Source organism: Dipodomys merriami, unplaced genomic scaffold, assembly GCF_024711535.1.
Source record: "Dipodomys merriami isolate MVZ:Mamm:240054 unplaced genomic scaffold, mDipMer1.0.p SCAF_64, whole genome shotgun sequence".
Classification (NCBI taxonomy): Eukaryota; Metazoa; Chordata; class Mammalia; order Rodentia; family Heteromyidae; genus Dipodomys; species Dipodomys merriami.
In genome coordinates, this window is record NW_027206224.1 from 2,317,987 (window position 1) to 2,340,660 (window position 22,674).

Sequence of the window (22,674 nt, forward strand, 5' to 3'; positions counted from 1 at the left end):
TTTGTACATGTAGATACATGCATGCACATGCATATGTACATGCATAAATAAGATAGCCAGGTGCAATGGCTCATGACTGTAATCCTAGCCACTTGGAAGGTACACATTGGGAGAATCTTAGTTTGAGGCTAGCCCAGGCAAAAAGTTCTTGAGATCTTATTTCAACCAATTAAAAAGACTAGACATGATGGCATGCACCTGCCATCCTAGATATAAGAGAAGTATAAATGGTAGGTTCTTGGTCCAAACCAAGGCACAAGTGAGATATCTTATTTAAAAAAGAACCAAGGAAGAAGGGCTCAAGTGATGGAGCAACTGATTAAGTGAGCACAGGATGTGTGTGCACACAAACACATGCATGCATTTTGTCAGTACTAGGAATTGAACCCAGGGCCTCACCTTGCTAGGCAAGCTTTTCATTTATATTTTAATCATCTTGCTAACATCTTTTGTCATTAGTCTTCACTAATCCTTTCTTGATAAAAGGCATGTCATTGTAGCCACACGAGAAGCATAAACAGGAGAAACACACTACAAGCCAGCACAGGTCATATATCTAAGACCTTAATCCAAAGATAATGAAGGCAAAAATGGGGTAGTGGGGGCATGGTTCAAAAAGGCAGAGCATTTGCCAGCTCAAGATCCTCAGTTCAACCCCAGTACCACCAAAAATAACTAAAAAATCCAAAAACACTCTTTAGTTCTTCAAAAGAGGCTATTATTTAAATTATTACTTTCCAAAGACAGTAACTTTGGGTTCTGCCCGTGAGCCAGCCTGCCTGCCCTTCCAGATGTGGTCTCAGACATAAATTTTGTAAATTGGTGGGGACAATTCTCATTGCCTGTTTGGTTTCCCCTACATGCCCTCAGCAAGCTATAGATAAATCAATACTTCTCGCTAAGCTACATTTATGGTTAAGCAATAATTATAAATGGAGAGTAAATGTTCACCTCAAGCAAGATGTGAATCCCTTTAATATTCTCCTGGCCAACCTTCTGCCCTGTTTCTTGCCCCACCCCCTACCTCTAGTCTAAGGCCACGTTAATTCACACACACACACACACACACACACACACACACACACACACACACACACACACACACACACACACACACACACAGTAACACCCATCTGATTTTAGAAGACTCCCCAGGCAAGCATAAAATTCTCAGCCTCCCCTCCCCCATGCCCTGATGTGCTGCTAAGAGCAACTCTCATTGCTACGAGCTGATTGTGTTCAGCAAATGTTTGTAAATGTCTATGGCCATGTCTCTTCCACGCTACGGTGAGCTTCCGCCCCCTGAAACTGTTTTCTGAGTCTTTTGTGTCTCCTAATGGTGCCTGGAACATTTTGCACATGATAAGGAACTCAAATAAAATGAACAATAAGCATCCCCATCCAGCTTGAGCTTTTTACAAGGCTCTCAATGAAAACCCTGAACCGCATCCACGTCCGATAAAGGCAAACATCTGGAGAAGCCCGAAGCAGATGCCCAATTATGCTGAGCCTGACGGACGGCCAGGGAGTTATTTGGAGCTCAGTAGCATCACTCAGCTTTGCTGCTGCTGCTGCTGCTGCTGCTGCTGTAGGCAACAGGCCGTCCCTTCCCTAGACACAATGCTGGCCTGGAACTAGGCTTCAAACAGCTGCTCATCTACCCACCATCTACCTACTAACACCTGCCATCCCAAAGGACCACTGCCAACAGTCCCATCCTCAAGGATAAGGAGGACTGTATTAGGTTTATGTATTTATTTTTGCTGTGTGTGGGTATGTGAGTACACATGCACACACACACCAGTCCAGGCTTGGGCACTATCCCTGAGCTTCTTTTGCTTAAGGCTAACCCTCTACCACTTGAGCCATAGTCTTTTTTCTGAGTAGTTTATTGGAGGTAAGAGTCTCATGGACTTTTCTACCCAGGCTGGCTCTGAGCTATCATCCTCAGATATCAGCCTCTTCAGTAGCTAGGATTACAGTCATGAGCCACCCAGCACCTGGCTAGTTTATTTTCTCATTCACTTTTCCACCTCAAGAAATACCATAGTTTCTACAAGAAAATGCTAATTGCACCGCAGACACCATCAAATGGTATTAAGTAATAACTAAATGTTCAGGAGGTTGACATGCATATTGTTTCAAGTAGCTTTGTGATTTATTATCTAATTTAGATAAATGGCAAATAGTGATATCATAATAGCCTCTTTTTATTCTGGTTTCTGCCTCATTGTCTCTGGATATAGACTAAGAAATGAATCATCAAACAGGCCCCACAGGAAGACTGGCAGACTGGTTCAGAACATAGGCGCTTGGTATCAGACCCTTGGGGTTCAAATCCCAGCCACATGGCTAAAAAAGAACAAAAGGAGCCAATACTAAAGGGCTTCTCAGAGAGGGACAGGCATGAAGCATGTGCTTCTATTAGTTTTAGTATTAGTGAAACCAAAGTTTTAGGCCCCAGACCCAAACTCCTGGGTTTCTACATCAGGTCTAGCCACTTGTCCCTATATGCCAAGAACAGAGACATGGTGAAGGTAGAGAAAGCAGCTTTCTTACCTGGTGTGGGCAGTAATGGGAAGACAGCACTTCAGGACATCTTCAGTCATCTTCTACCTATAGACCTGAGCTATGGGTTTAAATAGGCAAAAAGGAGGGACAGGAGTGAGAGGTATGCAGAGCTAATCATGGCCTGGTTGATTATTTGTTTGCATTCTGGAGAAGTTATCACTAGCCCTGGTGAGGCTCTGATGTTTCCTTCTTTTGGGAAACATACTAATCCTTTCTGGATTCCAGAGTGACTGAAAAGTGGATGGTGGACATGAAGACAGATAGAAAATGGAGGTATATGCCCCACCCAGCAAAGACAAGAGGGCTATAAGTGTTTCATGGTGAGAGGGCATGCTTGTGGCATGCCATCCTGTGCTGAACTGGCATTTTTTCAGGGTCTATGCCATGCTAACTTCAGTTCTGACAGAGAGAGGATCCTTTACCCCGAGCATTGTTATCTGAGTGTAAGTGCGTTCACAGTGGCCACCCAGCCATGTTGTCTCTCAGCAACAGACAGCAAGGAATCCTGAAGAGCCACAGGAACTGAGGAATGCAGGCCAGCAGGTCAGAAGATGCAGGGCGTCCATGAAACCTAAAGCTACATCCCATCAAAACACCCATCCAAAGTTGGCAGTGAAAGTCAACGGCCCAGCCGTGTGCAGAAAAAGCTGAGCTAGACCACCAGGCCCTGAGTTCAAGCCTCCAGTATGGGCATAAAAGCTAAATAAATAACTTTGCTGTCCTCTACTAAGTAGTTGATCTTTACCAGAAGTCCTCTAACCTAAAAATCAAAGAGAGCAATTTCCAAGGTGATAATCCCCAAGTTAAAAATCCCCAAAGATAAAAATATGACTAGCACAAGAGGAAAAGCATATTTTTCAAGAGTTACCAAATATTTGAGTAAGAAGCAAGTTCTACTCCAGTGTGACCCATGGGGCCTGCCAAGCCCAGGCACATTTGGCTGGGACTATAGGTAGGAAACTCAGAGCACCCTCATTTTAGGGATGCCAAAAACTGCTCATCCCCCCACCCACACTTCCCCAATTGATCTTAGTCACTAGATTGTCAAACACCAGTGCTTTCCCCCCCCCCCCCCGCCCCCTTCCATCACACTCTTGGAAATAGCATCTCAGGTCATTCTGGTCCTTCATGTTCTGTACTGGGCTGCAAAAACAACGGTCAGTGGGGGCTAATGCCTCAGGGTCAGGTGGATCTTGGCAGAGAAGGACCCCTGACACATCACCTCCATCCTGCTTCGAAAGGTTGCCTGCCACAATCTCCTCACACCCTCCATACCCACCCTTGTGGTTTCTAAGCTATAGCCTGTGATGATTCCAGGAAAAGACAGAAACAAAGCCAGGGGCTGGAATTCTGCCTAGCATCCCAGACATCCAGGCCAGGACCTGGTGTTCCCTGCAAAATGAAATGCATGGGGCTCCAAGAACCTTCCCCTCAAGGGCTTTAGCTCCTATGACTCATGTTGGGGGGAGGGGATCACCCTGTAATCACAGACACTGAGTAGGGTCTTCACATGAGTATGGAGACCTACACCCCTCCATCACAGGTAGATCCAGCAGAGAACTCTCCAGGGCCCTGATTTTGAAATGAGCCAGGGTAAAATCATTGTGCAAATAATCAAACCTCAGCAAATCCCTTCTAATTCACTTCATTTAAAACTTTTGTTTTCCAGAAAGGATTAGGCTAAGAAAGAATTTAATCATAGCAAATCCACTTTCAAAATAGTTACAGATCGCATGATCAAGAGGAATAATTAGAAGACAAGACTGAAAATCCCCCCTGGATGTTGAGAACTCCTGACATTGAAGGTAGCCTGCTGGGATGTTGTCCTCAGCGTGGTCGCGCATAAGACAGAGGCAGAGGTGAGGCTACGGTTCATCGGGGGCTGCTCCGTCTTTGTCTAGTGCAGGAGCTGTTCTGGATGGCCCAGGTCCAACAGTGGACATAACAGCAAAGATCCCTGCCCTCATGAAACTGTCCATTCCCATGGCAGAAGACAGACAATATAGACATGCACCGTATGTTATAGTGGTTTCAGAAAGGAAAATGAATCAGGGAAGGGAGATGGAAGGGACATTATTTGTATGCTGTGGTCAAGAAGGCTATTCAGTGGAGAGAACAATTGCTCATGAACCTGAATAAAGAAATGAGTCACATAGATATCTGAGTGTTACAGTAGAAGCAAAGGCACTGGGGCTGGAAGAGACATGCTTTATGGACTGCATTCTGACACAGCATCTACAAAACCACTTTGTAGACTCAAGTGGCAAGAGTAGCTCATCATCATTACAGGAACAAAGCTTCTCCAGCAAGTCAGCAGAGCACATCTCATTACGCGTCCCCATGCGCCCATCTCACCCTTCTCAGCATCTTCCTGGAAGCCTCCTAGCTTCAGCACACTCTGGCTTCCCAGGGGAAGGATGTCCCACTGGGGATTAGATTCCTGACTGGAGATACTCATCCAATCAGGACAGGCTCTGACCAGTGGCGCCTCAAGCACTCATTCACAGTAACCATCCACCATGTCATTTCCAATCAGACCACTGGAAGGATTCCCTGGCTCCTTCTACCACAGGTGGGTAGGGGCAGCCTACCTCAGGTGGGTCTACTCTGTAAGTACCAAGGTGAAAAGCCCAGCTACATCATGATGCTGGCGTGGAGCATGTCCTCTGGTTATGCCCAATATACATGCCACAGAACCAATGCCAGGCTATGGCCCCTTAGCTCCAGGATGCAGCCCCCTTTGGGGGAATATATATCCAACTATCCTCATTTTACAAGGGAGAGAAACTGAGGCCTAGAAGAGCAAGGGGCTACAGCAGTCAGGGCTCAATAGCCCAAGCAGGGCCACTCTAAGCATGATGGAATCAGGAATGTATCCTAGGAGTTAGACCTTACTAATTGTAGATGTTGCTGGGGAAATGGAGACATACAGGATCAGAGGAGGTCACTAGCCAGCCCTGGGTGGAGGATGGGGAGCAGCAAAAAAGGGTTGGTACCTATGGAAAGGTCTAGACTGTGGCCTCTCTTGCTAATGGAGAGCTGAGGTAGGAGTCTCTGGAAGTGAATTCCATCGCTGTGAGCTTGCAGGGAAGTATGGTGGGAGCCTGGCTTGCTGTGGGGCAGCTGTGCTGGCAATAAGAAAGGAAGGCTGGGCTACAAAGCCATGGAAAGAAGAACAAATGAAACTGCCAGTCTCCAAGCCCTTTTGATGACCATGTTTTCTTTCCTGGGATTCTAACGTTCTTTGGGGAAATGTTGTCTATGATCCTGAACACCTGGCTCAGCAGTCTGCCTTGCACTTGCCCTGCCTAGGATGCTCCATGGAAGTCCCCAGGCAATACAAAGACTACACTTCCTGGCACCAGCCTCCTGGGTGAGGATCCCAGACAAGCACCTTTGAGGCAAGGCCTAAATCCAGGAGGGTGGAAATGTGAAGCTGGGGGTGAGGGAAGGGGGGGGGGGTCCTGGAGGCTGTTTGGTGCACTTGCACATGTCTGCCTCACCCCTCCCAGCCCTGCCCCTCAAATCTTCCAGGCCCCCCCACCCCCGCCTCTAACACACTCAGTAGCATCTCATTTACTCCATAATCTCTGCTTCCTCCTCCCACTGATCCCTCCCAATTCCACTTCCAGCCCTAGTTGCCCCAAAACAGGCCTTGAACATCAATGGCTGACATTGTCACTGCTGTGCAGCCCAAATAAAGGCATTGGTTCAGAAAACTCTCACTGGGGACTGGGAACCCACAGTCCAAACACCCCATGAGCAAATGATCAGCTCCGTGCTAAAGCACCCCTGTCCGTCAGATACTGTATGACCTAAGATGGACCAGAGCAGAAAGCAGGTGAGATCTGCTGTCCAGGTTTCTGGGGGCATGACAATTTAGAGTTCTAGTCTCAGTTCTGACAACCACTGGCTTTGGATACCTTATCCCACACCCTGGGCATCTGTCCCACTGTCTGTGTGATGCCTGAAGGTTACAAGGATTCCAACTCCTATTTGTTCCATGCCCAGCACTGTCAATGATGCTGAGTAAGTAGGACCCGATACATATAGCCTTAAGGAGAGAACAAAGGCCGGAAGTGCTGGATAGAGGCCCAAGGCCAGGCCTCCTCAACCTGCCTCTGCCCTGCCCACTACACCTCTTTCAGAATCTCCTTCCCTTTTCTATACCCTGCACCACAGCCCAGTAACTTCCCTAGTTTCAAAGACTCAGCTCTTCCTACTCTAATCTTCTCTCAAGCATCCATCCAGTAATGGCAACCTGGGGCTGAATTGAGTTCTAGACATCTCAGCTTTAAGCCCTAGCACCTCACAGAGGGACCAAGAAAAACTAGAAGATTAAATCCTTTCTCATTCAGAGGCGGCCAGATATTTACGATCTACACACACCCAGTTAAGTCCTCAGGCACAGAAGGGGCTGGAATGGCTAGCCACCCTCACTGACAGATCTCCCAGGTTTGGTTTGAACAGAGCAATGTTTCAGGCACCTTTTTCAGGGTTTGAGGTACGTGATCATGGCAAAAGGAAACCAGTACAAAAGATGCGCCCATCTGGATCTGGGATGTATGAGCTTGTGTATCGGTGGCATAGAAGAAGTTCACCTCTTCCAGTTACGTTTTAGAAAGCTAGCAGAAAATTCAAGTTGAGTCTTCTTATCTGAATCTAATCCTACCACCACAGCTGTCTCACCCCCCAAACCAGCTTCTGTACCTTGATAAATGTTACTTAGAGCTACCATATTGAATTAGGAGCCCATTATATCTGATTTACCCTGTAACAGGGTTAGATCTATTTCCTGGGATGTAACAGAAGGCCTGATGGTGCCCAAGCCACTCCATAATTATGTTTTAAAATTATAGCCCAAAGCCGGGCACCTATGGCTCATGCCTGTAATCTTAAGTACTCAGGATGCTGAGACTGAGGATAGCAGTTCAAAGCCAGCCAAAGCAAGAAAGTCTATGAGACACCTATCTCCAATTAACCACCAAAAGACCAAAAAATGGAGATATGGTTTAAGTGGTAGAGCAGTAGCCTTGGGCAAAAAAAGCTCAAGGGCAGTATAGGGCCCAGAGTTCAAGCCCCAGGACGGCACACACACACACACACACACACACACACACACACACACACACACACACACACACACACACACACACACACACACACACACACACACACACACACACACACACACACACACACACACACACACACACACACACACACACACACACACACACAGCACCTGGGGGGAAATCCAGCTGAGCTGAGCAGCACTTGACAAGATGCACTCTGGCTGCACATTTCAGAGGGTAGCACCTTCTAGAGGCCATTTTGCCAAAGACAAGAATTAGGACCAGGAGGTGCAGTAACAGAGTGAGTTGAAAACAGTGACAGTTTAGAAGTTAGATGCATCTGGGTTCAAATCTTATTCCTCTACTGCAATCTTGGGCAGCACACTTCCCCCTTCTGGGCCTCAGTTTCCTCATTTGTAAATGGTAGTAGCTGCTTGGCTGTAGTGTCAAGTAGGGAGGTGTGGTAGATGCATCCATACAGGTGACTAAGGAGCATAGTGCTAAGATGGCAAAGACCTGGGATCCAGCCACTTGGTCTCAACCCAGAGACCATGCAGGACTTTGGGTTTATCTTACCCCAGGGATGTGAGCAATTTTGGACTAAGAGGGTCCTTTGTGGGCACTACAGAAACAATGGCAAAACTTGGCTACTGGCCATTCAACTCAAGGAGGACAGGAGGAATCTGGCAGTCAGGAGGCAAGAAGTGGGTCATTTAGGGAGAAAGGCCAATCCAGAAATACTGACCACCACTTACCCACTGATGCACTGCTTCAGCTGCCTGGGGAGAGGGCACAGGAAGGTCCTTCTATAAGACTGGCAGTTGGCAATATTCTGGAGCCCATGGACCTAAAGGGAATTCCTCCAATCCCTAGGTAAGGACAGCAGTGTTATTCTGCTTACATGCAAGGCTTGTGGGGCCCTCATTCATAAATGAAGCACAGTGGTAACTAGATGTCCAGTGGGGCATCAGGCATTGGGACAGTGGGAGTTGGAGGAGACTCCCCGCTGTCTCCCCTGCCCTCCACATGGAGGACAGAGCAGGAGCTGGGTAGAAGAGGCCAGAAACCAGCAACTGGAGAAAGCAAGGCCTCCTGCAGCAGGCTAGGCCTAAATTTTGAATCCTGAAGTGACCCCACCCACCCAGAGGGCCACCTCTCTGGTGGCAGCATTTGGATGTTAAGTCCAAGAACCCAGAGGCCCAGGAGAGAAGCTCAGTCCCAGTCTAAGGCAGCCTACGATTTGCTCTCTTTGTTCAGAGCCAACAACTACAGCCTCAGTGTTTTCAAATGTTTGAATCAACAGAGAGACTGTTTATCAATATTTAAAAAAAGAAATGTAATTAGAGGTTGGCGAACCCCCAGAGCTCCTGGCCACAGATGTCAAAGGCTTCCTTGACTTGCAGTGGGGGGGACAGAATGCAAAGCAACCACAGACACGGCCTGCCATGCTGTGCTTGGCCACAAATCCCACTTGACAGACGCTCCCCACTGAGCCTATAAAAGATTCTGTGGCTAATGGAACGGCATTTCACATATGGCCACCTTTTTTTTTTTTTTCTTTCATTCCTAGGTGGTTTTTCTTTTCTAAATTTGGGACTGTGGAGATTCTATTTGAAGAACATTAATTACTGTCCAATGTTAATGTAACTAATGTGAATCCAAAATACAACTGTGAAGCGAGGAAAGGAAACAAAAGCAACTTGTGTGGTAATTTTGTGTTCACATCCCTCAAGATTGCCTGAGAACATTAGTCTGATGCATTTATTTCTGGTCAAAAGAAGTGAATAGCCAGCTTTTTGGGGGTTTCTGGAAAAGGAGATGAGGGTGGCCACATCGGCCTTAGAGACGCCAGCCAAGGCCACCTCAGGCCAGACTCCCTCTCAGGGGCTCAAAGAGGCAGTGTGGGAGGGTAAAAATAGTGCGAGAGAGGGTTTCAGCCACAGCTTTGACACATGGCTTTCTCATCGCAGGGCTTGCCACAGAGGGCCCTCCTCTTCTAGCTATTCTAAGTGAAAAAGAAAAAAATAAGATTATCTGAGAACTAAATAAAAACAGTGCTACATTTTAGCCACCTTTCCTGCAACCCTCCCCCTTTCCTGCAACCCTCCCCCTTTCCCGGTGCTCTTTTCTCAGCTCTTCTTTCCTCACCAAGCCAAAAATGGATGAGCCCCAAAGTTCTGTCCTTGACCCCCTTTTTCCTCCACCTGCCTGCCCTGAGAACTGGAATCCACAGCTGTAGCTTCAACAGGGGTCCATGGGGGTCCCAACCCTGGCACTCCCCCAGGAGTTCTTCCAGTACCCCAGACCCAAATGGCACATTCCCCCTTTAGAGGGGCGCAACTGGACCCGATTCTTTCCTGTGGTCACTGGCCCTATCCCCTTGCCTGACTGTAGGTGACTAGGACTGCTTGACCTGGGACCAGCTTCTCAGTCCTACCAGAGCTAGCAATGCTGGGGGATCTGTGGGTTCCCTGCAAGAGGCCCTAATGGTAAATGAGAGGAGACATCAGGAAGGCATCCCTGAGAAAGATCATCTTCAGCTGGGCATTGGTGGCTCACACCAGTAATCCTAGCTAGTCAGGAGGCTGAGATCGAGGTTCTAAGTCAGCCCAAGCAGGAAAGTCCATGAGACTTTTTTTTTTTTTGGTCATGGGACTTGAACTCTGGGCCAGGGCGCTGTCCCTCAGCTTTTCAGCTCAAGGCTAGTGCTCTACCACTTGAGCCACAGCGTCACTTCGGATTTTCTGGTGATTTATTGAAGATAAAAGTCCCACGTAGTTTCCTACCCAGGCTGGATTTAAACTGTGATCCTCAGATCTCAGCCTCCTGAGTAGCTAGGATTACAGGCGTGAGCCACCAGCACTCAGCTCCATGAGACTCTTATCTCCAATTAATCACCAGGAAACTGAAAGTGGCACTGTGGCTCTGTAGCTCAAAGTGGTAAAGCGATAGCCTTGAGCAAAAGATCTTAAAGGCCCTAAATTCAAGCCCTACAACTGACAATAAATAAATAAATTAATTAATTAATTAAATAAACTTAAGAGGCACCCAAAGTGTGGATACAGCAGCCAGGGAAAGGCTCACACAGGAGACCAAGGAACAGAGGAGAGAGGGCACTGAGGACAAGCAGGGGAAAGATTAGCTGGGAAAGGAAAGTGAATGTACGGTGTGAATCTTTCTGGGGACCAATGCGTGTGGGTCAAGATGGGAATACACTCTGCTTGAATATGTAAAAGTCACTCTGCTTGTGGGTACAGAGTGGGAAGGGGGCCAAGGCTAATGGATTTGGTGTGAGCCATGAGGTGTCTCCTCCCATTGCTTAGCCACAGCTGCTGTCCCGGACATCTGTCTGGTGAGAGAGCTGATGGCGCTGTTCACACTCAAATGTTGGGGACAAATAATGGCAGTGTTCTCAAATTCTCCTGGGACTGGTCAGAGGACAAAAATGGGTAGAGTAGACACCAATAAGCCTTTCCACACCAACCCCCTAGGATATGGGCTGTGCATGAGGGGGTCCTGTGCATTAGGGGGTCCTGTATTGTCACATTTCTAACCTGATCCAGGTATCTGTGCTCACATCTGTTGTCCTTGATACTTGGGAGGCTCAGATAGAGAAAATTGATGTTAGGGGCTAGCCTAGACAAAAAAAAAAGTTTGCAAGACTGATTTTCAACCAATAAATGGACACAGTGGTGCATATCTGTCACCCTAGCTTCATGGGAAGCTAGGTAGATTGAAGTCCAGGCATGTGCCCAGGCAGGAAGCAAGACCCTATCTTAAAAACAACCGAAGCAAAAAAGGGGGCTGCAGGAATGGTTCAGTGGTAGAGCTCCTACCTAGAATGCAAATCCTGAGTTCAAACCCCAAAACCAGGAAGAAAATAAAAAACACCAAACATCTAATTAGTATAGGCCTGCAGAAAATCCTCAACAAGCCATACAAGTCCCTACCCAAGTCTAGTTTTCCTAAGAATAGGATGTAATACTACCCAACTTCCCAGTCTACTTCACTTCCCTCATTTTGGGGAACTGAGCCCAGGGCCTTGTGCATGCTAGGCAAGTGCTCAACCACTTAAGTCATACCTCAGGCTCCACAGCCTTTAAACAAGAAAATGTACATCCAATGTTCTTAGCATAATGTCTGGCATACATAGGCACTCCCAAATGATGATGAAGAGGAGGAGGAGGAGGAGGCTCACTCAACCTAGTAAGCTGTAGGTGCTAATACCACCCACTTGAGTTCACATACATTTTTTAACATCAAGTCTCCATTTCTGTACATCTTTATGACACACAGCAGATTGATATAGCATTTCAAACAATCGAGAGTACTTGCCCACTATTCCTACTGTGCTCCTGGTGTGCACAGAGGGAAAGGAATTTGTTGTGACTGACATGCCAGCCTGGCTGGAAACTATTTGATTAATTTGACCAAGGTCCCCCATGTACTTTGCGAGTACAAGCACAAGTACGGGCCCTGAGCTTGGTGCTCAGGTTTTTGGGCTTCTGAACAAACTGTGAGGCAGTACAACTGAAGAGAACGTTGACAGTTTAGAGATGCGCCTTGAAGGATGGTTGCCAGGTGGATCATCCAAGGGCTGCATGGCAGACACAGGCATGTGAAAGGTATGGAGGCGTGAAGAGCGATGGTACGTTCTAGGCCACAGAGGTTTGGCCCACAGAATAAGTTTGTGGAATAGAGGGAAGGAAGAAGAGAAGGAGGGATAGAAATGGGGTTGGAGAGGGACACAGCCAGATCACCAGGAGTCCCAAGTCAGGCCAGGTGGAGGGGTTTATCCTGTGGCGAGGGGAAGGGAGATCTGAAGATGTTAGACAAAGGCAGAAGGAACTCCCAATTGATCGTGATGGGGATCCAAGATTTGGGCATGGAGGGTAATGGCAGAGACCAAATGCAGGCTGGGTGGTTGGGCCCAGTGCAAGCACCAAATGAGGCAGCCTTGAGTGGAGGTAATGGCTAGGGAGGAGTGGGAAGCAGGGACTAGAAGTAGACTCAGGAGCTGGCCTTGACTCCAGACAAGCTGAGGGTGAGGGAGGGGCCAAGTTCAGAGTGAACAGCTGGAGAGGGTGGGCAGCCAGCCCTTGGCTAGGCAGAGAGCCAAGCACCAGGGGTGAGGAATCCATGCCTTGCCTTTCCTCATCAACTTTCAGCCTCCTTTTCTCTTCCTTATCTGCTACAATGGGAAACAAAATAGTTTTATTTTTCCTTCCTGCAGTGCTGAGAATTGAAACCAGGGACTCACCCATGCTAGGCAAGCATTTTACTACAGAACTATATCTCCAGCCTGAAAAAAATCAAGTATTTCTTAATTGTTTAATATACTTCCTCATTTTAAATGTAAAAACTGAGCAAATGTTTTATTTCTTCCTCAGAGAATCAAAATTATATATACAGAGTTTCTCATATGCATGAATCTCTAGATTGTGCATTGGGTGTGTGTGTGTGTGTGTGTGTGTGTGCACGTGCACACGCATATACCATTTTTTTTTGGGGGGGGTCCAGTCATGGGCCTGAACTCTGGACCTGGGCACTGTCCCTCAGCTCTTCAGCTCAAGGCTAGCGCTCTACCACTTGAGCCACAGCACCACTTGCGGCTTTTTTTTCTTCTGCTTTATGTGGTGCTGAGGAATAGAACCCAGGGCCTCATGCATGCAAGGCAAGCGCTCTACCACTGAACCACCTTCCCAGCCCCTCAGGCTGGCTTTGAACAGTGATCCTCAGATCTCAGACTCCTGAGTAGCTAGGATTACAGGCGTGAGCCACTGGGGGTCAGCTTCCCTGAGATTTTGTGCTTAAGGCTAGCACTCTACCACTTAAGCTACACCTCCACTTCTGGCTTTTTGGTGATTCATTGGAGATTTTCCTGCCTTTGGCTGGCTTTGAACTCGAACACTCATGTCTCAGTCTCCTAAGTAGCTAAGACTACAGGTGAGAGTCACAGCTGCCCAGCAAATCTCCAGATTTTATTTTCTCTTATATTTAAAAAAAAAAAAAAGACAGTTTAAGGACCCAAATGAGGTCTGGAGACGTCTGTCAGTGCCCCGCTGTCCTTCTAACCTCTCATCCCAAGGCAGCCCCGGCAGAAGCTCTGTACTCAGAGGCCAGGGCTGTGTGGTCACACAACGGCCCTTTACCTGTGCGACTGAGATTTTTTTTTCCCCCAGAGCTTGGAGGATATTCTGTAATCCCTGGGGCATTGACATTTTGATAAGGTTTAAAAGAAAAAAAGAAGATTTCACTTTGCAAGACAAACAGCTAATAAAATAGATTCTTTTTTGGTAACCACCCATACAAGCAATCAATCTGTCACTTGGAAAACCTGGCTTCTGAGAAGTGAAATGAGGTTACTCTGCAGTTCTGTGGGAACAGAGGGCCCCCCAGAAGTCCTCCTCAACACCAGATGACACTTGCCCCTGAAACTGGGAGCACCTTTGATAACACAGCACAGGAAACACACAGCTAATTAGCTGCTCAATCAATACTGACTTTGGGAGGCTGAGGTGGAGGGAGTGGTACATTGTTTACACGGCAGCCTGCCCACACCAACACCAGTGTACCCCCTTTCTTTTCTTTTCAATTCTCTCTATTGGGGAAAAGGCAAGGGAAAAAAAAAAAAAAAGAACCATTTCCCACTCAGGGGGCAGACAGTGAGTCAACACCACAGGGGCCCTCTCCCTGTGGCAGCCATTCAAGCAGGAATTTAAAACAAAGGGTCATTTCAACACCACCAACAAAAATCAATAGGACAAGGCTCAGTCATAATACATATCCCTCTATGTTCACCTGAGGCCATGCTGAAATAAAAAGACTGCCACCTCGCTCCCTTTCCTTGTATCTCCAGTTCTGCCTGGCTGCTTCTACCTTTATTTTCCTATAGCAATACTTCTCTTGCTGGTTTAAAAAAAAAAAAAAAAGCTTTACACAGTACATAGAAATAGAATATAGTTTAAATCATTTCAAGAACAAGATAGAACAAATAAACTAATCAGAAACTGCCCCCAAAGCAGCTCTCACTGAAGAATTCTGAATAGGGCTGCACTAAACTTGGAAAGGACAGATGGCCACAAGTACTAATGAACAGCAGTGTCTCTGGCACACATTAGGCCCTTGATAAATGTCAATGAATTTCTTTCTTTCTTTTCTTTTCTTTCTTTCTTTCTTTCTTTTTTTTTTTTTTGTCTGTCATGGGACTTGAACTCTGGGCCTGGGCACTGTCTCTGCGCTCTTCAGCTCAAGGCAAGCACTCTACCTCTTGAGCCACAGTGCCACTTCCAGTTTTCTAGTGGTTTATTGGAGATCAGAGTGTCACAGACTTTTCTGCCTGGGCTGGCTTTGAACTGAGATCCTCAGATCTCAGCCTCCTGAGTAGCTAGGATTACAGGCGTGAGCCACCCGTGCCCGGCAATGAATTTCATTTTTAAATGATGGAATCTGAAAGGTCTTGGGAACAAACAGGATAAACTGAATGATAACTATTTAGAAATAAATAAATGACCAAAAAATTACTAATGGGAACAGATCAGAATTAAAAAGTAGCTGTACTTCCATGGTATAAAGCATAAAAGAATTAGGAAACACCTAGAAGGGATTGGCATCAAGTGAAAAAACTGAAGTCATTGACATTGATAAAATAAGACATCAGACCAAAAATGTAAGCAAAACAAAAAAACAAAACAGAGAAATGAATAATTGATTTGGAAAACAGGAAATAGCATTACAGCCCTAAGACAAATAAAAAATTAAAAAATAAAGCATAATGAATGGTGTGAGGCATAAGATAAAGGGAACATTGAGGGGGAAATAATGCAAGACAAGACTCCAGAGCTAAAGAGAATTAAATAACACACACACACACACACATACACACACACACACACACACACATCTCGTGCCTTTCCAGTTTCACTTTGAGGAAAGAACTGAGCCTTTGCTAGTTAAATTTCTGAATTATACATTACCCAAAGTGAAGGGAGATATGCTCTTTTGAAAGCTGATAAAAAAAAGACAAGAGAACTGACATCACAAATATTGAAGACAAAATGAGCAAGGGGGGGGGGAATGAAATTCGAACCATATTCTCATCCTCTATCAGTTGTGCTCTGAACAAGACTTGATTATAGCAAGTAGGAAAAAAACAAAGTCATGTAGAAATTTGGGAGACTTGGTTCACAATTACACTTAAAAAAAAAAAGCACTGGAGGCTGTCTGCTCTTTTTTTTTTTAATAAAGCTACAAAAGACAAAAGCTGTCTTATATAACAAGAAATTAGAATTAGAATGGACCAACTGAAGACAGAAGAATAAATGATCTGATGATACGTCGTTGTCACTCTCAAGACTTCGTCTATACTCTGACAATTCCCAAATCCCATCCCTGTCCAGATCTCACTCTGACTTCCAATGCTATTTGCACATCCACACAAATGTCACACACCACCCAGTGTACCTCGATGACCCGCAGGGTAATGGTACAGATGATAGAAATGCTCAAACTGGGAAACCTCTGAACTCACTCTGGGTGTTCTTTTGCTATTCAACTACCCCTTGGGTCCCTCCCATCCATCCGTCCGTCCATCCATCTATTTGTATTCATCTGTTAGAGCTGCCATAAAAATACCACAGACTGGGGGGGCTCAACGAGCTAGAATTTATTTCCTCATAGTTTTAGAGGCTGGAAATCTGAGATCAAGATTCTGGCTGATTCTGTTTCTGGCAAGGACTCTCTTCCTAGCTTATAGACAACTCAACAAGTTCTCACCTGGCCCCTCCTGAATGTGTGAGTGTTCCCCAGTGTTTATTCTTAGAGAGACATTAATCTTACCTGGTCAGGGCCCCACCCTTATGATCCTCACTACCTTAATTACCTCCTTAGAAGCCTTATCTCTAAATTCAGTCACACTAGAGGCTAGTACTTCTATATGTGAACTTGGTGTGGAGGGATACAATCAGTCCAGAACACACTTCTCCCCTCTTGAATGTCCCTCAGATAGGGGCTGGGAATTAGGGCTTAGTGGTAGAGTACTTGCCTAGCATGCATGAAGCCCTTGGGTCCATTCCTCAGTACCATAGACACAGAAAAAGCAGGAAGTGGTGCTCTGGCTCAAGTAGTAGAGTGCTAGCCTTGAGCAAAAGAAGCTCAGGGACAGCACCCAGGCCCTAAGTTCAAGCCCGGGGACTGGCAAAAAAAAAAAAATAGTAATGTCTCTCAAATAGGTGACTCCCACTCTTCACTCCCTGCTTCCACTACCACACTGGCCTTCCTGCCTATATTTTGTTATCCCAAATAGATAAGAAATCACTCATACCTACTAAGGATTTCCCGCAATATTGTTTCTCCTTAGCATCCCACCAAAGTGGAAGGAAATTTTGGAGAGGCTAAGTGAAAGTCCTATGTTACTCAGAGGTGGATTTGAATCCAGACTAGACTCAGAAGTGCATGTGCTCTTTCTGTGTCTCCCCATCCTTACAGTCCTATCACCTGAAAGGGTGCCAGGCCCACAATACACATCACAATTAACCATGGGCAGATGAGCATGGTTTAAGTGTAATCATAGGGCTGGGAAGGTGGCTCCGTGGTAGAGTGCTTGCCTTGCATGCATGAGGCCCTGGGTTCGATTCCTCAGCACCACTTAAGCAAAAAGAAAAAAAGCCGAAAGTGGTGGTGTGGCTCAAGTGGTAGAGCGCTAGCCTTGAGTTGAAGAGCTGAGGGACAGCGCCTAGGCCCAGAGTTTAGGCCCCGTGACCGGACCCCCCCCCAAAAAAAAAAAGTGTAATCATAATCTCTCCTTCTCTTTTATCAGTACTGATGGTAAAGTTGGCTTCTCTTCTGATTCCAGCAACAGTTAGTCAGGTCCTCTGATTTGGAAGCAAAAGTACTCTGGGGGCAAAAGAGAAGTCATTATCAAATTGAAAATGCATACAGGTTCTTATATGTGATTCCCAATTATATACTAACAAACTTGCCTTTACTATTAAGGACAGAAAGTTTTCCCAAGTATGAAATGACAAATGAACTACTGCTTTGTGTTCATTCCTACTAGCAGATGCCTTAGCCTCTGTTCACAGATCAGAAAGTCAAGTTGAACCAACCCAAGTTTGACAGTTCCCTCCCACAGCACTCTATGGGGAGTCCTTGAACCAACTTTCTCCAGCAATTATTCTCAGGCACCTTGTACACCCTATACCCAATGTCTCAACCAAATGGACAAACAGGTGCCATGAACATACCTGCCACTCCCCTTGCCTTGGTGCTGGGGGCCTCGGAGTGATTCCTTCCCCCAAACCAGAAGCTGCTTCCACTGTTAACTTGAGACTGGAATGACTCAAATCTGCATGAAACCTGAGCCTGACACTTGACTGGAGGCCTGTGAAACTTTGAATACATTACCTGGGCTTGAGCCTCCCCACGTGAATAAATCAATCTTCCTCCTATGAGCCAGGCAAACATTCTTGCACCTATGAAGTCAGGTGGTATGGGGTAGGCAGGACAAAAGGGAGTAAGAAGAACACAAGGGAGCCGGGGAACAGGTGCCACACTGTATCCAGCAACGTTTTGCCAAACATCCTGCCCCATCATTGTCCTGGAGTAATGGCTGGCTATGGTTGAGACACTTCTTAGTACAGTGGCTAATGGTCCTTAGCAACCACCCCATCAGAGACTTCCCCACCTCTGGAGATAAGCCAGAGGCCTCATCTATGTCTCACTGTGACCTCATCCATGTCTCACTGTAGTTGTGGTTTCATGTCCACTCCCCCACTCAGATTGCCATCTTAGGTCTGAAGACACCTTACGAGGTAAACCATTCTATTCCCCTTTCTTAGAAATCACCACAATTGTGTACAGATCTTAACATAATCAATAGCATAATTGTTAAATCCAATCTTGAGACTAGAGGTTTGGGGTACTTGACTATTACTGGTCAAGCCATCTGCCTTCAGTTCCTTTTGGGGGCATACGTCACTTTAAGATCACTCTTACTTTAATAAAATCTAGCATTAGCCAGATGCTAGTGGCTCATGCCTGTAATCCTAGCTACTAAGGAGGCTGTGATCTGAGGACTGTGGTTCAAAGCCAGCCTGGACAGTAAAGTTCATGAGACTCTTATCTCTAATTAAAAACCTGAAGTGGAGCTGTGGCTCAAAGTAGGAGCTTTGAGCAAAAAGAGTTCAGGGACAGCGCTCAGGCCCAGAGTTCAAGCGCATGACTGACAAAAAAAAAAAAAAAATCTAGCTTTAATATATAAATCTATTCTTTCCTCAGTTAGACCAAGGCCTTGCCACCCATCTCCCCCGGCAAGTATTACCTGCATTTAAAGAAAGTAGAAACTAGTCAGGCACCAGTAGTTCATACTTGTAATCCTAGCTACTCAGGAGGCTGAGATTTAAAGATCCTGGAAAGTCCATGAGACTCTTATCTCCAATTAACAACAACAACAAAAGAAGTGGTGCTGTGGCTCAAGTGATAGAGCACCAGCCTTGAGAGAAAAAGCTAAGGGACAGCACCCAGGCCCTGAGTTCAAGCTCCAATAAGCACATCAGAAAGAAAGAAAGAAAGAAGGAAAGAAAGAAAGAAAGAAAGAAAGAAAGAAAGAAAGAAAGAAAGAAAGAAAAAAAAAGAGAGAGAAAGAAAGAAAGAGTGAGAGAGAAGAAGAGAAAGAGAGAAAGAAAGAAGGAAGGAAAGGAGGGAAGAAAAGAAAGGATGGAAGAAAAGAAAGAGGAAGGAAGGGGGAAAGAAGAGAAGAAGGAGAAAAGGAAAGAGAAAAAAAGAGAAAGGAGAGGGAAGGAAGGAAGGAAGATAGGAAGGAAAGAAGGAAGAAATCTAAGTCTTGGAGAGGTATCCTGCCTGCTCTCTGCTGCTTCTGAGGAGCAGGTCCATTCAATTCCACTCTGGTTCTGTTACTCAGGCAAAATACAGGCATCCAAGAGCTTCACCTGGCCCTGCTCAGAAAATCCAGGGGCTTGGTCTCTAATTGAAGCTGCATGTCCATCAAGGGTCACCTCAGGTCCTGGTCTGTGGTCTAGGGGCCTACAGGCTTGAGGCCTCCTGGTGGACAGGCAGGCAGGCAGGCAGGCAGGCATGTGCTGGACCACTGCTGGCTGTGTGCACACTGTTCTGCTGTGCTAGGTAAATAGCCCATTTTCCATGCCCGGCCCCCAGACCGGCCCTGCCCCACTTCCATTGCCTATTTAAACTAGAGGCCCCAACTCAGCCCAGGCACAGACAGCTTCCGGAGCCAGGAAGAGCAGCACTGCAGGCCCCACTCACCCTGGGATGAAAGATTCTTCTGTTTCACCATTTCCAACTGGTGCGTTCTCAAAGATGCTGTGGATCAGCGTTGCAGTGGGACAGGGTTCGGGACGGGATTCTGCTGTATTGGGAGTACATTGAGATGTACAGTTGGCAAAGGGAGGCTTGGGGCGGATTCCTCGCAATTCGAATTCCTGACTTGGTGTGATCTGATTTTCAAAGTGAGAGAAAGGCTGTAGTTTGTGAAAGGACTGTGAGAGAGCAGAATTAAAAAAAAAAAAAAAAAAAAAAAAGGTCTGTCTCAGAATATCAGAGATCTTACATGTTTTTCTATTCTTTTGAGGAAAGGGCCTATAATGTCAAGGCTGGAGATAAGTCATTTCCCATCAGGAACTCCTTCCTAAATAGTCAGTTCCTGTCACTTAATTCTTTTTTGAAAAACACGTAAAGGATTTTTTTTTCCCATAAGTTTGGCAGAGAGTAGGAAGCTTGGAAATTGTTCATTTAGAGACTGTCAGGGGCCAAAGACTGCTTGACAACCTTCTGAAATCCTAGTGAGAGTGAGCTCTTCCCAGTGTGGGGAAACGACATTGCAGGCTGAGACTTGCCCAGATCCTACAGTCCAGCCTTATTTTTCTCTCTTTTCTTTCTTTCCAGCTTTTCTTCCTTCCTTCTTTTTTTCTTTTTTCTCTTGTGTGTGTGTGTGTGTGTGTGTGTGTGTTCTTGGATTTCAGATTCAGGGCTTAGTAATTACAAGGTAGGCATTCTAGCATTTGAGCCACTTGTCTTTTTTTCCTCCTCTTTGCTTTTATTAGGGCTTGAACTCAGGAATTCCAGGTCACTTGGCTTCGTTGCTCATAGTCTACCAGTTGATCCATCCCTGCAGTTGGACTTGCTGGTTAATTGGAGATAGACTCTCTCATACTTTTCTGCCTAGGCTGGCTTTGAACAAAGATCCTTCAGGTCTCAACCTCCTAAGTAGCTAGGACTAGAGGTGTAAACCCCCAACACCCAGCTTATGTCCACTTCCAAAAGCTTGCTAGCCTGTGGACTAGGGTCATCCACCTAACCAAGGGTGAGGAGAAATACATCCCAGGGACAGGAGTCAGGGTATCTCCTGGAAGTCAGGATAGCTTGCAGACTCTCCTGGCTATGGGGTGGGGGAAGGGGTTCCCGAGTACTTAGCTTAAAGGGAAAAAGTCAGGGTGTCCATGTGGGAACTAGGACCCCAAAGGGAACCTAAGTCCCCTTGTGGGCTCTGACTTCCTTCTTCCCACCTTGATCTGAGAGCATCAGGTTCTGAGATGCATGTAGTGCTAGCTACACCCATGGTCCTGCACTTGCCCCAGTGTTCCAGGGCAGCAGGTACTGGAGGCTCAGCAGCTACATGGGTGGCTGGAGGAGAACCAGGCCTCTGTGGAGCCCACACACTGACTTTGCCATCAGAGGAGCCATTCATGCCAGCCCCTACAATATCCTTGGCTGCAGGACAGCAAGTGGATTGGGGACTCAGATTTCAAATTATTCTGAAACATTTAGTTTGGGTGACTGGCAAGCAAATTGTACATAAAAGATAGGACACGGTCCAAAGAAATCCTGTGGAGAGTGGTAGCTCTACTTTGGCTATGGGGCTGAGAGAGCTTCGGAACCAGGCAATTAGCCATACCTATATCCCAGCAGTGAGGAGGCTATGGCAGGAGGATGGAGAGTTCAAAGCCAGCCTGGGCTACATATGTTTTGTAAAAAAAAAAAGCGGGGGGAGGGGACTGATGACATAACCTTCCTTTATGAGCTACTATGAGTGTGTGTGTGTACACATAGTAGTTAACTGGAGATAAGAATCTCATGGACTTTCCTGCTTCAGCTGGCTTTGAACCAGGATCCTCAGATCTCAGCCTCCTGAGTAGCTAGGATTACAGACATGAGCTACCGCCGCCCAGTTTATGAGCTACTTTTTCATATTTGTATACCAACTAACCAAGGCTCTAGGCTCTGTCTCCAGTAACAAAACAATACTAAAATTTAAAAAATGAGGACTCTGGGTACCTCCTTAAGAAAGTGGAGGGTACAGAGAGCTTCACTAGCCCGGCTGGCTAGGCCCTGAACTTCCCCTGCAAGACTCAGACCAGAGGGCAGGGCCAGGAACCCGGGATGCCAGCTGGGCCGGGGCGGGGCTAAAGAGTCCAGACAGCCTGGGAGGCCGGGGTGCGTGATGGGAGGAACAGCACCTGAGGACCAGGGTGGATCAGGAGGGCCTGGGGCGGGGCCTTGGGGTATCAGGTCCAGAATCCTAGGCCGGGGGCCGCCACAGGATGAGAGAACCTGCGCAATCTTGTCCAAAGGCTTCCGCTCACCAACACTCACCTCCTAAGACCCCGCTGGGGTCACGAAACGTCCTCGCCGGTCCTGCCCTTTACCAGATCTGCTGCCAGACGCTGCTTTTTTCTCCCCTGCAACTCACCCAGGTGACCACTAGGTCCAGGGCCTGGATTCAGCCCCTCCTCCGCCACTCCCCAGCACGCTGTCGGTGGGAGGTAGAGATTACACCCAGCGCCCCCGGGGAGCACCCTGACGGTCCGGGCTTCCGCCAGCAGATGGACCCCAGGGCTGCGGTGGCGGCATTGATCGCATTCGCCTTTTTCCTGGGCCCCGCCCCCCAGCGTGCCCCAGGCGGGCCCGGGTGCTGCCGTCCAAGTGGAGGGTTCTTCCCTCTCCCCTCCCTCGGAGTCCCGCACTGCGTTCAAACTTCCTCCCCGTGCCTCAC

At 46.9% G+C, this 22,674-nt stretch overlaps 1 protein-coding gene and 1 long non-coding RNA gene across 3 annotated transcripts in view; one reads left to right on the plus strand and one right to left on the minus strand.

Annotated features, from left to right (window-relative positions):
• The window catches only part of LOC138815377 (sphingomyelin phosphodiesterase 3-like), a 92,086-nt gene that overhangs the window by 39,236 nt on the left and 30,176 nt on the right, over window positions 1-22,674 (plus strand). Inside the window, exon 1 of one of the 2 annotated variants that reach the window (XM_070004729.1) lies at window positions 18,426-18,457. The exons of the other annotated variant lie outside the window; for it this stretch is intronic. The gene's annotated coding sequence lies outside the window, so the exon portion shown is untranslated. Of the gene's footprint in view, window positions 1-18,425; window positions 18,458-22,674 lie in introns of those variants that run through there. 2 annotated transcript variants of the gene reach the window in all.
• On the minus strand, window positions 17,437-22,350 carry LOC138815379 (uncharacterized). The gene is made up of 4 exons (XR_011368305.1): window positions 22,275-22,350; window positions 19,929-20,031; window positions 18,051-18,118; window positions 17,437-17,540 (listed from the first exon to the last, which is right to left on the minus strand). It is a non-coding gene; the product is annotated as an uncharacterized lncRNA (long non-coding RNA).